Raw genomic sequence first — 16,762 nt, forward strand, 5'->3', positions numbered from 1 at the left:
GGGATTTTATTCCCTTCAGTTCAAGCACATTCACAGATGGAATGAAAAGAGTGATTCGGCTGCTTCCCAGAATCCCTACCTCATTGGCAAGGACTTTCAACTGTGGCTGCGACTAGGACAATTTTAGCAAAAGCCATGTGGGAAACATGTAGGAAATTGTTAGTGCCCAACATACAGACGATAAGAATATGAGGTGCAATCTAAAAAGGAAGATAATTAACAGCCACATGGGTAACTTCAGTTCATATTTTACAAATAGCTTTGGGAATATTGGCTTATGGAAATGAAGTCTATATAAGACATAAAGTGATATTTTTGAACCTCAGCCAACAAGTTATGTCAATTACCTGTCCAAAAGAATAAAGAGCCATTGTTGCTTTGGCTAGAGTCATTGCATTCACTTGGACTTGCTTTTAAAAAACACCAGAGTTGTTGCAAATTTGGACTAAGTATAGATTCTTCAGGCATGGGGAGTCATGGGCAAACACATACACCTCTTCGAACTTGGGTTTCCTCATCTTTAAATGGGTAATGATGATGATGACTCAGGCTTTTTATCAGGATCAAATGAGAGAAATGAAGAAAAAAGTGATTTTGTAATAAAACAATAAATCAAATGATAGTTATAATCATAGAGGTAATATTTTCCAGGATTTGAGAGGAACTTTCTATTTGTTGATGTATATTTCATAAAAAAGTCAATTTTTTAAAAATGCTCAATAGCATATTATATATAATGATTGGTACTAGTAGACATTCATAAATATATTCTTTCTTAAGGTATTGGATCAGACATCTTCATGTATATTTCTTTCTAGGAATAAAATTACCAAGATTTGTCTGATATTTTCTTTATCTGCACTTCAACTCTGGTTGGGGTTTTCAAATGCTTTATCTATAGATATTCTCTTCCTTTGTACTGATCTATTTTAGGAGAGAAAACAGAACCTTGTTTATTCCCAACAATATAAATTTTACTGCATAAAATATACCCTAGTTACTCTCTTTACTGTTTTAAACATTTTTCCAGGGAAAAATTTTTATTCTGGATTCAACTAGTTGCCTAAATGGATTGATTTTCACCCTGAAGTCACTGAAATAACATTTTGATGCCACTTTCAAAATATAAATTTTGATATGGCTTTGAAAGGTGGAATGAAGCTAAAAATAAATGAAAGAATATGACAATCACTTCACCACCCAAAATACAGACACCAGAACTCCACTTGTTCTTTTCTAATTTAAATAATCGTAAAAGACATCCCCAATATATTTTTGTCAGGTTTTATTATGCACAGATGACAATTATCAGATTATTTTGGAATGGCCATTTAGGGCCCACTGCTATATCTCTTTAAATTTGCTGTAAGTGCTCCCAGTCATATTTGCTTTCTTTAATTTTACAGGATCAGAGCGACACCAGACCACTCTCTATTGTGACAAAGGGAGAACCCAGGAAAGGGGCAGTGTTTTTCCCCTCACAGGTGATGGAGTTTGTATAAAGAATGCAGTGGATAATGGCAGGCTTGTCCTCTGAACAGATGGTGATGTCTTGTTGCTAGGATAAGGCCTCAAGAATTTAGTTTTTAATTCCACATTATTTGCCTCAGTGCCATGAATATCCCTAGGTTTCCTGAGGCAAAAATACAGAAAAAAAAAAAAACCCACAAAAAAAAGTGACACAGACAGAGAGAAAGAGCAAGAGATGAGGCAACAGAGCAGAGACTGGAGCCAGGTCAAGAGAGGCTTTTGGGAAAATGCCTGCTCAGCTGTCTGCAATCACCTGGGTTTAAAGTAGGCAGGAAGGAAGATTGGTTTGGCAGGAGAACTGGGCCTTTGAAGCTTTTGATACCACAGAGAAAAATACCCATTTCTTCCCATTAGAAGTTTGTTTACTTTCCTAATTAAGATAAACATGTTTCTGAAGGAGTTAGCTCTTACAGTATGACATTTATAAAAACAACTATACACACACACACACACACACACATACACACACACACACACAGAAGAATGTTTGCCAAGAATTTGGGCTGATGGTGATCATATGACGCCATTTCATAGAAACATTTTAAAATAGTTGCCTTATTTAAAAGTGAGCAACTTTCATTCCCTCCAGTCAATTAAATATCTAATTTCAACTCTAGGAGATAATAACTAAAGTATTTTTTTTAAATAAATGAATGAACAGTTAGAAAATTGTTAAACACATAGCCCTGAAGCATGAAAATATATTCATTTAACAGCTTTATTCTTTTATCGTTAATTTACTTCAGAGGGTTTCCACTCGTGTAATTTTTCGATAAAATGCCCTTATTGTGAAGTCTCCTTTATTGAATGTAAGAGTGAGGTCTGTGATTGTATTCGAAAGAACTTGCAGATTCTGAACACTCCGTGGTGAGGAAGGAGGTGACTCTGTGTCAGAGTGGAATTTCCTGCCAGAATTTTCAGACCACCTGCCAGAATTAGTTAACTCAGTCAAACCATCAATTACGTTCCATCCCACCACCAACACACACGTGTGTAACTGACTTTAATCGCTTGTCTCAGGATCATCTGGATGCAACTTTAATAATTCAGTAATTGACAATCTGATTTTTAGGAATAATGTGATGTCTTTGTGTGCAAGTCTTACACTTAACCTGTCTCACTGCAAAATACTCATGTGTGTTTGCTGACTCCTTATACTTCAGTTCGGACTAAGATCAGGTACCTGCTGGTGCTGAGAAATCTATCCTTCACTCACATAATCGTTAGTAATACAAAGTGGAGGGCTGTCACTGAAGCCTGTGTTATTTAGGTTAGGAGTATAAATCACACGCTTTTACTGTGTTTCCAAAGCTGTCAATCACACTCAGGTTTTATATTAGTTGGTGTGGAGGGAAGTGATGCCATAGTTTTCTCCCTTCCATATCACCTCTAACCTTTGCATTTATGACTTTGCAATTCTTCCTCCCCTGACAAACCGTCCAGTGTTTTAGGGGCCCTTCTTGCAAAATGACCCAACATTTGTATTTTTAAAATCCCTACCCTCGTAGAAATTACCTGTTTGCTATTATATTCCCTCTGGGCCTTTAAGTAAACTATTTGTATGGTCTGATTGATTTAATTCAAGGTAAGGTGTTAATGACTTATTAATGGCTACTTAGATAATATGTTTGCTTTCTGGTAAAGATTTTTAATGACGTGAAAAAATAATGACTAGTGATTAGAATTTTAAATGCTACAGGAGAAATGATTATATGAACATAGGGAATGAAGCAGATATTTTTAGTTGGGGTTCTCTCTAGTGTTGCTCAATGCATGTCTACTAAATTTCTAGTAAATATCTGACCAGCCCTGTTTTAGGGAATTTTTGCCATATTCAACTGTGTATGTGTCTGGAGAAGTGACAGACACCATAATCTGGCTCTTTATTTCTACTAAGACATGCTATAAAATGTGTCCTCCAAAAAAGTAGACTTCATTTAAATAACCAATTGTTTGGGAAATGCTCAATTACTAGCATTTATTTTGCCAAATTTATTTTTAAAAATTATTTCTAAACTTAATTTGCATGGAAATGCAATTATATTTTATCTTAAATTAATTTATTTCAAGCTTTATAGTACAATCATTGGATCTTCATAGGATACATGTTCTTACACATTGTGCATTCATCAAAGAAATGCACAAATAAGTTTTACCCTAATTGTACAAGTTACATGTTATTTTCATATATTCCTACAGTTTTTGTTTCCAATTTTAATAAATAGAGAAGCAAAGGCATCGATATATAATTTTATAGAGAGATATCTCAAATATTTTCAAACAAAATCCTATACTTAAATGTACTTTAAATTTAAATGGCTTGTATTTTAGGGTATTTCACTCTGAGACTATCTCACATTATGTTTGTTATTTCCAATATTCTTGAGTGTGTGTGTATAACTAACTGTATATGCTTTGTATTTGGACAGCCAGATTAAAAAAAAAAGACCATCATATTTTAGACTTTCCAGATCACCAGAAAGCTGAATTTAACAACTGTGAAGCCCTGTTGAGTGTGGTCTTAAATCTCCCCCACCCCTTTTAAATATAGAGAGTTCATGCTGGCAGCAGACTTTAAAATGCTGATTTATGACTGCTCCCACTTAACACTTTCATGATTTGAATGACCATTCAGTCAGCTTTGGAACCAAAAAGGAAAAGTGAAAGGTCATGGCTGGAGTTGCGGAAATCATATTGGGTTTTGTGGGACCAGTTACTTTTGATTGAGACATTTTCATTGGCCGAGCTCATCCATGAGCATTAGATGAAGGATTTGTAAAGAGATCTGAGGGGAAGAGGAAAAATATTAAGGCTGGAGAAGATAATCACGTGCTTCTTTTTCTTTTTAACTTCGTGTTCTCCACATGAACCCCTTTTATTTCTTGGCTTTAATGTAGTGTATATATTTTCTGACAAACCACAAAAACTATGTGATATGGAGAGAAATGCCATTTTGTTATTGGATGATTTCCTATGAGAGCACTTCGAGGGGTCTGGGCATTTACAAAGAAGTTCATTAACTGTACTATCTTGCTTGGTGGGTAAGTCATACAGAAGGGAACAAACTGTGAAAACTGTGCCTGCTATTTTTTGGTGAGGACGTTATCAATCTGTTTAAGTAAACTTTGGCATTACCCAGAAGATTGTTCTCTGCTTATTATATTGTTTACACTGTGTTCAAATTGTGTGGCTGTTCTGTCTTAAATGAACTTCACTGCGTGTAGATTTTGCAGGGATCTCTAAACGGTGGGTAGTTTCATTACGTACCACAGCTATGGATATTTTACATGCAGCCAAATGCTTTAAAGACAAGACTTTTTAAAGCATTATTTAATCATAGACCATTACAGTTTAATGAAAGGAGTATAAGTTAAAGTACACATGTGAAATGTATACAGAAAAAGTGAGAGTGTTACTTGGTGTTGTATAGTTTTATAGCTGAGTGTAATGATCACCCTGATGCTTTTCTTCTTGGCCGTTCCTAAAGAGTTTAACATTCTACCCTGTAGAGAGTAGACTTGATATTTGCTGAATACAATAAATAACTGATCTATATGATGGATAGTAAATGATTACATCTAATTGAAGACCAACTCTGTTTCAAGCACACACACAAAAATAAAGGGAGTAGATTTAGGAAAGTTGTTTGGGGAGAATTTAAGATTAGAATAAAAGCAGGAAGTCCAATTAAGAAGGTTAGTATTTTATCCCACATCAAAAAATTCTTCTGATTCCTGGGAGGTGGACTAGCTGAAGAGAAAGGATGACAGAGATAAGAGAAAGAAACATGTTGCCTCTAGAGTCTGCAATTCATTGACTTAGATAGGATTTGAGAGTAATTTGCACCTAACCAAAACTTTTGAGATTTATGAATAAGCAGGCTGGATTCTGTGAGTATTTGAAGCTACTCCCTGAAGTTGTGAAAAGGAAGGAATAGTTCTTCCCTGAGTGCTTAAGCAAACTGACAATTGCTTTGGTACATAGAGAATCTGGCTCAATACAATACAGATAACATACCCATAGTGATATGTTATCTGAACTATACGTTCCCTACTATTTTCAGTTCTGTTTTTGACAGTTGCAGAGATTGATTTAGCTTCTATCTTGTATTGATTTTTATCTTATTATTCAAAAGAAGATAATCACATATTACTGAAAATTTTTGTTAGTATATTCTGCATGTAAAAATGTAAGATTACTTTTAATGCTTTAAGAGAGTGGATTATTTTTATTTTAGTACCTGCAGATTATTCTTTGTGACATTCATTTTCTATTGAATTTCAAAAAATTTTTTTGCTCTTTACCCTGGGTTCAATACCGTAGATTTAGGGATAAGAGAAGTGGCAAAATAGAGAAGAAGTAACACACATATATGTACCTTCTAGAGGAATACATTTAAGATTCTAAAAGTTTTATCTATGATGATACAAGGGCTGGTTTACTCAAACAAGAGCCAGTCTTATTCAGTGACCTTTCTCTAAGTCTTAGCATTTGGCTATGAAGATTATGATACTTGGTAACTCATTTGAACAATACCCAAGGGGGCTTTTTAAATGTGGTACTTTTTTTTTTTTCAGAGAGCAAAGGTGGACAAATGTGAGAAGAAAATAACATTTAGCACATAGTTATTTCCAAGGCACTATCCTAAGTACTTTTAAATGGTTTTTCTTTTTTAAAAAATTTAATCTTCACAGGAGCTATCCCAAATAGCTATCATGATCCTGATTTATCTCATAAGAAAATAGATTCATAGAGATTAAACAACCTGTCCAAGTTCACAAATGGCAGGGACATGTCTCTCTTTTCTCCCTTTCACTGCTGTCTCCTCAGTGCCTAGCAGGGGCTGGCACCTCACTAGTGCTCATTAAGCATATGTTTCAGTTGACATTGAACCAGGTTCCAAAGCCTGTGCTTTCCTCACTATTGTTATAGCCTCCATACTAGGGAATAGACTATATGCAATTATTGAATTGTATTAGTTTGGACTGAACATTATTTAGAGTTTGCTCTATATGTTTGTGCACTTCCGTTAACCAGCATGGTTTTGGTGATAGCTACAAGAAATGGTCCTCACTTGAAAATTGGTGAAAGCTTTGGCTAATAATTATCTCTGTGGCTCATATCCAAGCCTCATTCCATGTGTTCAAGATAAATTGCCATCCAAGTGTAGGCTACCCCTCAACACCATAGAATCAAGAGATTCTGGTCAGCATATCAGAAAATTCTTTTGGCTGGCTGCTTTGACACACATTCTCCATTTTCCACCCAAGTCACCTTTGTCCAACACAGATCAATATGAGTGTCAGCTCTTATTTCTTTACAGGAAGAAAGCAGGCTACCCAGGTACCCTCAATACTCTGGGATCTCTTGTGTACAAAAAGTTTCTTCATTTTTTATTCTTCATTAGCCTCTAGGTTTCTTACAGACAGGGACCATACCTGAATTGTTTATTACTAATTAGCAGCATCTAATGTAGCGCCCAGTCTATAGTACTGTTCTGGATAAATAAATAAATGCCTTACTCACAGGCTACTGTTTACTGATAGAAAATTCTGGACATGTCCTGTTACTTCTCCTAAGCTTACCAATTGCATGTTACCCCTCTTCTCATATGTGTGTGTTTGCTTGGGCTGACATAACAAAATACCACTGGGTGGCTTATACAATAGAAGTCCAAGATCAAGGGGTTGGTAGGTTTGGTTTCTTCTGAGGCCTATCTCCTTGGCTTGTAGGTGGCTGCCTTCTTGCTGGGTATTCACATGGTCATCCCTTATTCTGTGTGTTGCCTGGATGTCCTAATATTAGTCCTTTTCTTAAAAGGCTACTAGTCATATTAGATTAGGGTCTAACCACATGACCTCATTTTACCTTAATTATCCCTTTTAAGGCCTTATCTTCAAATACAGTCATATGCTGAGGTATGGGGGTTAGAGCATCAACATATGAATTTGGGGTCGGGGGCAGAGAACACCATTTGGCCCACAACACCACGGTGGGGAGCAGAGGGAACCTAAAAATTAATTTTCTCCATTAATTTTCCCTTCTAGGGAGCAGAGTAGAAATCCATCCCTGTGTAAAAATATGAAAATTAAGGAACCAGTATGTTTCTCCCCAAATCTTATATGTGAAATGCAAGGGCTTCAGGAAATGAAGTTCCCTTTTAGCATGTTCTGTGAATGCCCTTCTCAACATACGTGCAACTTCTATCTAAAAAAAGCTTTTAACCTAATAATGCTTTGTGCCTGTGAATACCCACAAGAATCTCTAAGCTTTTGATGGAGAATTTTCATACACTTTCCTACTTTTAAGTAAGACAAAAATATATTCTAGATTGTTTGTTGCCTGAATGATATCTTGCACTTCACTCATAAAATAGTCTTTCTCTTTTTTTATTTTTGTATTGACTTGTGCAAGAGTACTAACATACTAATTTGATCACTGGCCCAGTCCTATTATATTAGCAAGGACTAAATTTCAACTGGGCTTATTTAGTTTAACTGTTAACCTCATCTAATTAAAATAGATATTAGTATCTTGAAGTATAATGCTTCCATATAAAAAATTTAAAATATGGGGCATTGACTTATAGTGGTTGGGCAGCAGAAAGCAAAGAAACAAATATTGGCTAATGGAGAGATATTGGAGCTCTACATTATGCAATGATAAATATTGGGTAAAATTATTGTTTCCAACAACCTGAAAGGCAGATGTACTAGGAAAGTTGCTAGAAAGAACCAGAATATTTCTGTATTGCCCTTTGCTGCAGTTGGCCAGACATTATAAGAATGAGATAATTTCAGGAAAGAATAGGCTGATTTGTAAATATAAATTGCTTCTGGAATATGCTATTGCTTTTGTACTCCAAAGAGTAAGCAAAAAGGCTGGAGGGAAAAAAATAACAACAACAAGAACTTTGAGTGTCAAAGTCCCAATAATACTCTGTAATGAAAGGAACTGACTTGACATTATAGCAAAGATAAGATTAAGGGGTTTGGGAGTTCCACTTCTGGCATGGCAGTACGAGGAATTCTGCACACCTCCTCCCCATTTAAACTGGTAAAAAATTTAAACATAAAAGTAAGGTCTCTGAAAATAGGCCCTATGGACATACAGAAAATGAGTAAATACATATATGTATATATATTTTAAAATCTACTAAAATTAGGTAAGGAATTGGAAAGTATATGGTATTTGAATCAAAACCTGGACACTCTCTCTTCCTCTCAGCTCAGGTAGACAAGAAACTCTACCACAAACTGTAATAACCAAGAACACAGGCTCCCTTTCCTCCCCAGCTCCTAGTTGGTGGTCTATATTCCTGGGAGGAGCAGCATAACAGTATTTCTCATCCTGTCCCAGTTACTTATAGTAGAAGCTAAATTCTGAGAAAGTGTGGCTGAGAGTTATATTATGCCAAGCTCCCGCTCACAAGATAGTGATCCCTCTTGGGTGTGGCCCTGCTGAGAATACTGGGACCCTGGTTGCTTTTGCCCTGGCTCACAGAGTGGCAAGTTCCACATTGAAAGAGGCAAGCTGAAAAGAACTGGAGCTGATACCCTTCCCTGTCTCTGCAGTCTACTGAGTCCCAAGCTCCTGAAGTGGGGTTGTCACTCAGAGAGAAGTGTATCATTGTCTCTGCCTCTCCAAGCCATGGCTCAGAAGTTTTTCTGGGGCTGGGAGGTGGAGAAGGGAACAAAAGCAGGCCATAGAACATATATCTCCAAATTTCCCCCCAAGTAACTGACCTTGTTTGCAACAGAGTGTGAAGAAGTTCAAGGCTAAGGGCACTCTCCAAAGGGGGAGGAGTTGTGGTTAAAGAAGCCTAATAGATTCTTTGGTGATGTAGGCTAACCTGTGGGGTGGCTAGTTTGCTGGAGAGATGTGGGGAAGGAGACAGCTGGGAAGGGCCCTCCTGGAGTCAGAACAAATCTCAAACACTTTCCTAGAAACCATCCCTTTGAAGAAGAAGAAGACTGACTTTGATTAGGTTAATCTGTGAAGCAATTTATACCCCAGGGCATTGGCGAAAATAATAGAGCAATCATCCAGCAATTATGGAGTTTAACATCTGGGTATGTTCAGGGAAAAGATACTCAAATGTAGCCTTGCCAAAACCACTGACATCCCCAACATCCTGAGGTGTATAGGAGGCTGAACTCCCTGATGAGCAACAATACAGGATTCACATTGTAGGGGTGGGGGTGGGGGAATAGACTTTCCTAAAATAATACAGATAGTCACTAAACAAGTAAATAAATAAATAAATAACAATAACAAGACCAAGGGGAGGGGAACAGTGCATAGATTGCTGCAATATATTACCTAAAATGTACAGTTGCAGACAAAAAATAATGAGACATGCAAAGAAACCAAAAAGCAGATGACAGAAACTGTGAGAATAATAAGATGTTGGATATAATAGACAAAGATTTAAAAATAGCCATTATAAATATGTTTAAATAATTAAAAAACTATAGTTTAAAAATAAAGGATGGTATGGTGACAATGATGCATCCAATTTAAAATATCAATAAAGAGATACAAATTATTTAAAAAAAGAACCAAGTTGAAATTCTAGAGTTGGAAAACACAATAACTCACATTAAAAAAATTACTAGAGGGGCACAGTATAGATTTGAACTGGCAAAGAAAGAATTTGCAAATTTTAAGATAGATTGATAGAGAATATGCAATCTAAGGAACAAAGAGAAAAATATTCAAGAAAAATAAGCAGTGCCTCAGAGAAATGTGGGACACTATTAGCACATCAACATATACCAATGGGAGTACCAGAAGGAGTGGAGAGGGAAGGAGAGACAGAGAGAGACTGAGAGAAAGAGGGAGAGAGAGAGAGAGAGAGAGAGAGAGAGAGAGAGAGAGATGGGAAGAGAAGTAGAAAAATATTCTAAGAAATACTGGCTAGAACCTTCCAAAATTTATTGACAAATATTAACCTATACATCCAGGAAGTTCAAAGAACTCCAATTAAGATAAACACAAAGAAACCTACAAGTAAATATATCATAGTAAAAATACTGAAAGGCAAAGACAAGGAAAACATCTTGAAAGCCATAAGAGAAAAATATTTCATCATTTACATTGAAATAAGTGAGAAATAAGATTTACAGCAAACTTCTCATTAGGAAAAATGGAGCCCAGAAAGCAGTGGAAAAACATATTTTAAGAGCTAAAAAAAAAAAAAAAATAACCCAGAATCTTATATCTAGCAAAGCTATCTTTTAAAATAAAGACACTTTCAAATAAACAAAATTTCAAGAGTATTTGTTGCGAGCAGAACTGTCTTATAAGAAATATTAAAGAAATTTCTTCCAGCTGAAAGTAATTGACCCCAGACAGTAATTCAAATTCAAACAAAATAAAGTAAAAATAAATGCTGGTAAAGGTAATTATGTAATTATAATAGTACAAATACATATTTATTCTGATTTACAATATTTTGCATATTATACTGGTTTAAAAAGCAGTTGTATAAAGTAGCATGTGTATAACATATTGCTAGGCCCATAACATATAGAAATGTAATATATTTGCCAATAACTGTACAAGGAGGTGAGTGGGAGCAAAACTGTCTTGGGCTGAGGAAATGACTCCAGGTGGTACTTGAATCCACAAGCACAAATGAGAATCAGAAATGATAAATGAGAAGGTTAACATAACAAAAGCAATAAATATATATGTGCTCTTCTTTCTCCTCTTACCTTCTTTAGAGGACATAACATTGTATAAAGTACCATGTATTATTGAGTTGATAACTTTTATAGATTGTTATATAGCAGTCATACTCTAAAAAGAGGGAAAAGGGAATATAACTATATTGGAATAACATGCCTATATTTCACTGGAATTAGGCTGATTCTTATAAGTTAAGAGGCATACAGTAAGCCCTAGGGTAACCATTAAAGAAATAACTCAAAAAATATAGTAAAAAAATTTTAAAATAAAATGGTACACAACATATTCACTTAGGACAAAAGAAAGCACTAAAGGAGAAGTAGAGAAACAAAAATGACAGCTAAAAAAAGTAAAATGGCAGACATAAATCAAACTATTATATCACAAGACATTAATTATTAATAAAATAAACAATGCAATCAAAAGACAGAGCTTGTTAGACTAGATTTTTTTTAAAATGAAGATAGAACTATTTGCTGCTATAGGAGGCACATTTCAGGTTCAAAGATACAAATAGATTGAGAGTAAAAAGATGGAAAAAGGTATATCATGCAAATAGCAACCACAAGAAAGCTGTAGTGTCTATACTAATATCAGACAAAATAGACTTTACAGCAATAAAAGTTACTAGATATAAAAAGAGACATTTTATAATGATAAAAGAGTCAAAGCATCAGGAAGACATAGAAATTATAAATGTGTATGCACATAACAACACAGTACTAAGATACATGAAGTTTATTTTCAGATATAAAGGGAGAAATTGGCAATTTAACCATGATAGTCAAAGACTTCTATACCTCGCTTACAGTAATGGATTGAGGAACAAATCAGAATATCAGCAAAAAATGGAACATTTGAACTGTACTATAAATCAACTGTAACTAACGTATCTATAAAACATGCCACCCACAACAGCAGAATACACATTCTTCTCAGGTACACTTAGAACATTTCTCATGCTCATAGATCATATGAAAGGGCATGAAACAAAGCTAAAAAGGAACTAAAAGAATAAAAATAACATAAAGTTTGTTTTCTGATTCTTTATTCTGTCCTACTGGTCTATGTGTCTGTTTTTATGCCAGTACCATGCTGGTTTGGTTACTATAGTTTTATAGTAGAATTTGAGCACGTAGTGTGATGCCTCCAGCTTTGTTCTTTTTTCTCAGGCTTGCTTTGGTTATTCAGAGTCTTTTGTGTTTTCTTGTAAATTTTAGGATTGTTTTTTCTATTTCTGTAAAGAATGTTATTGGTATTTTGATAGAGATTGCATTGAATCTGTACATAGCTTAAAGAAGACATTTAAATGCCCAACAAGTATATGAAAAAATGCTCAACATCAGTAATTACAAAGAAATTCAAATCAAAGCCACACTGAAATATCATCTCATCTCAGTTAAAATGGCTTTTATCAAAAAGACAACAACAACAAAAAAGATGCTGGTAAGGATTCAAAGAAAGGGGAATGAATGCTCCTACACTTTTGGTGGGAATGTAAATTAGTACAGCCACTATAAAAAACAGTATGGAGGCTCCTAAAAACAGAACTATCATATGGCCCAGAAATCTCACTTCTGGGTATATAAACAAAAGAAAGGAAATAAGTATATCGAAGAGCAATTAATATCTGCATTCCTAAGTTTACTGCAGCACTATTCACAATAGCAAAGGTATGAAATAAACCTGTCTATCAACATATTAATGGAAAAAAGTGTGGTCAATATGTGCAATGGAATATTATTCAGTCATAAAAAGAATGAAATACTGTCTCTTGTAGCAATGTGGATGGAACTGGAGGATATTACATGAAATAAGTGAAGCACATAAAGACAAATATCACATGTGCTTACTCATATGTGTGAGCTAAAACATTGATCTTATAGAGATAGAGAGTAAAATGATGATTACCAGAGGCTGGGAAGGGTAGATCTCCACTGGAAGAGAAGATCAAAAGGGATTGATTAATGGGTATAATAGTACAGTTAGAAAGAATAAGATCTAGTGTTTGGTAGCATAATAAGGTGACTATAGTTAACAATAATATATTGTATATTTAAAAATAACTAGAGGATTAGAATTGAAAATAAAGAAATAATAAATGTTTGAGGTGCTAGATATCCTAATTATGCTGATTTAATAATTATTCTGATATGATGGAATCATATGCTTGCGTCAAAATAATCACATGTGCCCCATAAATATGTACAATTATTATGTATGCATAAAAACTAAAAAGAAGTTTGGGAAACATATAAATAAGTGGGAAACAACACACTCCTAAGTAACCAATGGGTCAAAGAAGAAGTAAAAGGAAAATTGGAAAATATTTTAAGATGAAAGACAATAAAGACACAAAATACCAAAACCTATGGAATGCAGCTAATGCAGTGCTTAGAGGAGAATTTATAGCTGTAAATGCCTGTATTTAAAAAGAGGTAAGATCTCAGATTAAGAGTCTAAGCTTTTACTTTAAGATACTTTTAAAAAAAGAGCAACTACACTTAAAGGAAATAAAAGGATAATAGAGACTCAAATGAAAACTAATAAAATAGAGGATAGAATTTCAATAGAGAAAAATTAATGAAAGCAAAATTTAGTTTTTGGAAAAGACTAAGAAAACTGGGACTTTTGCTTGGTTAATCAGAGGAAAGAAGGGTGCCAAATTACACGAATCAAAAATGAAAGGGGAACACAAACCACCAAACTAACTCAAGAAAAAATAGACAATTTGAATAGACCTATAACAAGCAGAGAGATTGAATGTTTATATGAGAATTAATACCAAATCTTTTCAAACTTCTCAAACAAATGAAAGAAGAGGGAACATGTCCCAACTCATTCTATGAGGCCATTTATTTACTCTGGTACCACAGCTAGACAAAGACAGCACAAGCAAACAACTATAGACCAATATATCTTATAAATATGGATGCAAAAATCTCCAACAACATACTAGTAAATTAAATTTAGCAACATGAAAAAGAATTATACCATGACCAAGAGAGACATCCCAGGACCATAACATTGGCTTCACATCTGAAAATCAATTAATGTAATGCAGCATAAATAGAATAAAAAAACAAAAGAAAAAAGCCCCAAATGATCACCTCAATAGACTTAGAAAAAGCACTTGATAATTTCAACACTTTTTCATGGTAAAAAACACTCGACATACTAGAGATAGAATGGAATTTCCTATACCTGATGAAGGATATCTATAAAAAAACTTCACAGCTAACATCATGCTTACTGATGAATAACTAGATGTTTCCCCTCTAAGATCAGGAATAAGACAAGGATGCCCAATCTCCCCATTTCTATTCAACAGGCTCTCCTCAGAACAATTAGTCAACTAATAAAAGATATCTAAATTGTAAATGACGAAATAAAACTGTGTCTATTCACAGATTACATGATCTTCTCTATAGAAAATCTTAAGGAATTCACTAAAACACTACTAGAACTAAAAAATGGGTCCAACAAGGTTATGAAAACACAAAATCAATACTCAAAAATCAATTTTATTTCTATACACCTGCCATAAATGGTACAAAATATAATTAAGAAAACAATTTCATTTAGATTACTATCAAAAACAATAAAATATTTTTAAATAAACTTAAAGAAAACACACAAAAAAGTCCAGAAATAAAAACATGTTTCTAAGGTTGACTGATTTTTGACAAGGATGTTAAACTATTCAAAGGGGAAAGAATAGTTCTTAACAAATGGTGCCGGAACAACTGTATAACCCCATGCAAAACAATGAAATTAGACATTTACTTCACATTTTCTCCAAAAATTAACTCAAAATTGATCCAATCTCTACACGTAAGTGCTAAAACTATAAAACTCTCAGATAAATGATCATGACCTCAGATTTGGCAATGGATTTTTAGATATAGCACCGAAAGCATGAGTAACAGCAAAAATAATCGATAAATTGGACTTCCTCAACATTAACTTTCAAGAAAATGAAAAGACAAACCACAGAATAGGAAAACATAGAAATCATATATCTGTTAAGGGACTTGTATCTAGAGCATATAAAGAACTCTCACAACTCAATAATAAAAAGACCCAGTTGACAAATGGTCAAAACAGCTGAATAGATATTTCTCCCAAGAAGATATACAAATGGCCAATACTCACATAAAAATTGCATAACAGGGAAACGCAAATCAGAACTTCAATGAACACCACTTCACATTCACTAGGATGTCTATAATCAAAAAGTCAGACAATAACATTTGTTGGTGAGGCTGTGCAGAAATTGAAATCTCAGATGCTGCTGATGGGAATGTAAATTAGTGTGGCCACTATGGGGTATTCTCTGGTGATTCCTCAAATATTTAAACACAGAGTTACCATATATCCCAATAATTTTACATCTAGATATCTATCCAAGAGAAATGAAAACATGTCCACAGAAAAAAATTATATAGGAATGTTTATAGTAGCATTATTCGTAATTGCCCCAAAGTAGAAATAATTCATTTACTCATTAAATGATAAATGGATGAACAAAATGTGGCATATCTGCAGAATGGAATATTATTGAGCCATAAAAAGGAATGAATGAAATGCTGCCACATGCATGCTTCAACATGAGTGAGCCTTGGGAACATTACGCTAGTGAAAGAAGCCAGTCACAAAAGATGATGTTTATTGAATAATTCCATTTTTATGAAATGTCCAGAATCTATAGAGACAGAAAGTAATAGACTGCATAGAGTTGAGAGCATGGAGATGTAGGTACATAGTAGCTAAAGGACATCGGATTTCCATGTGATGTGATAAAAATGTTCTAAAATTGACTGTAGTGATCATTATAAACATCTGTAAACATAATAAAAACATTGAATTGTGTACATTAAGTGAATAAATTGTATATTATGGAAATTATACCTCAATAAAGTTGATATAAAAAATGAAGTGAGTTGTTTTTCCATCTAAGCTTTGTTGTTTAAGATTACCCAAAGTAACTGCCATTAGGTTAAGAGAAAAACATGAACTCTAAAAAAGAAAAATGAGATAATAAACACACAAACAAAAAATTTAAACAAATGAATACAAGAGTTCCACATCTTAAATTTAAAAAAAAATTTAGAGATGATTGCTGGCTCACAGAATTGAGTGGAAAAAAAAGATAGATCAGAAGCTAAGATTTTAAGAGAAGCACATTGCCAATAAACCAATAATTCCAGTTTTGCAAAACTTTGTGATTAAAAAACAACCCTCAGTGCCCCAAACTTGCATTAGGGAAAAAAGGATGGTCCTGTTTTTGACCTCTGTAAGTGGTCATTGAAAATGTGCTCACTGAAAAATGTGCTCTCTTCAGATATGGCCTTGGAGGATAATGGACCAGAAAAAATATCCCAGAGGGTGGAGTCAGGGTCATGGAGAACAAGGGATAGAAGAGCTTCTCCTAGAGAGTTGAATCAGGGACTTGGAACTTCCCCAACTCTCATGAACTGGGGCTTCACCCAGCAGGGTTTCATCACTGTAATGGATCTGTGATTGTGTCTGTGCTGTG

Source organism: Microcebus murinus, chromosome 8 (genome assembly GCF_040939455.1).
Source record: "Microcebus murinus isolate Inina chromosome 8, M.murinus_Inina_mat1.0, whole genome shotgun sequence".
Lineage (NCBI taxonomy): Eukaryota > Metazoa > Chordata > Mammalia > Primates > Cheirogaleidae > Microcebus > Microcebus murinus.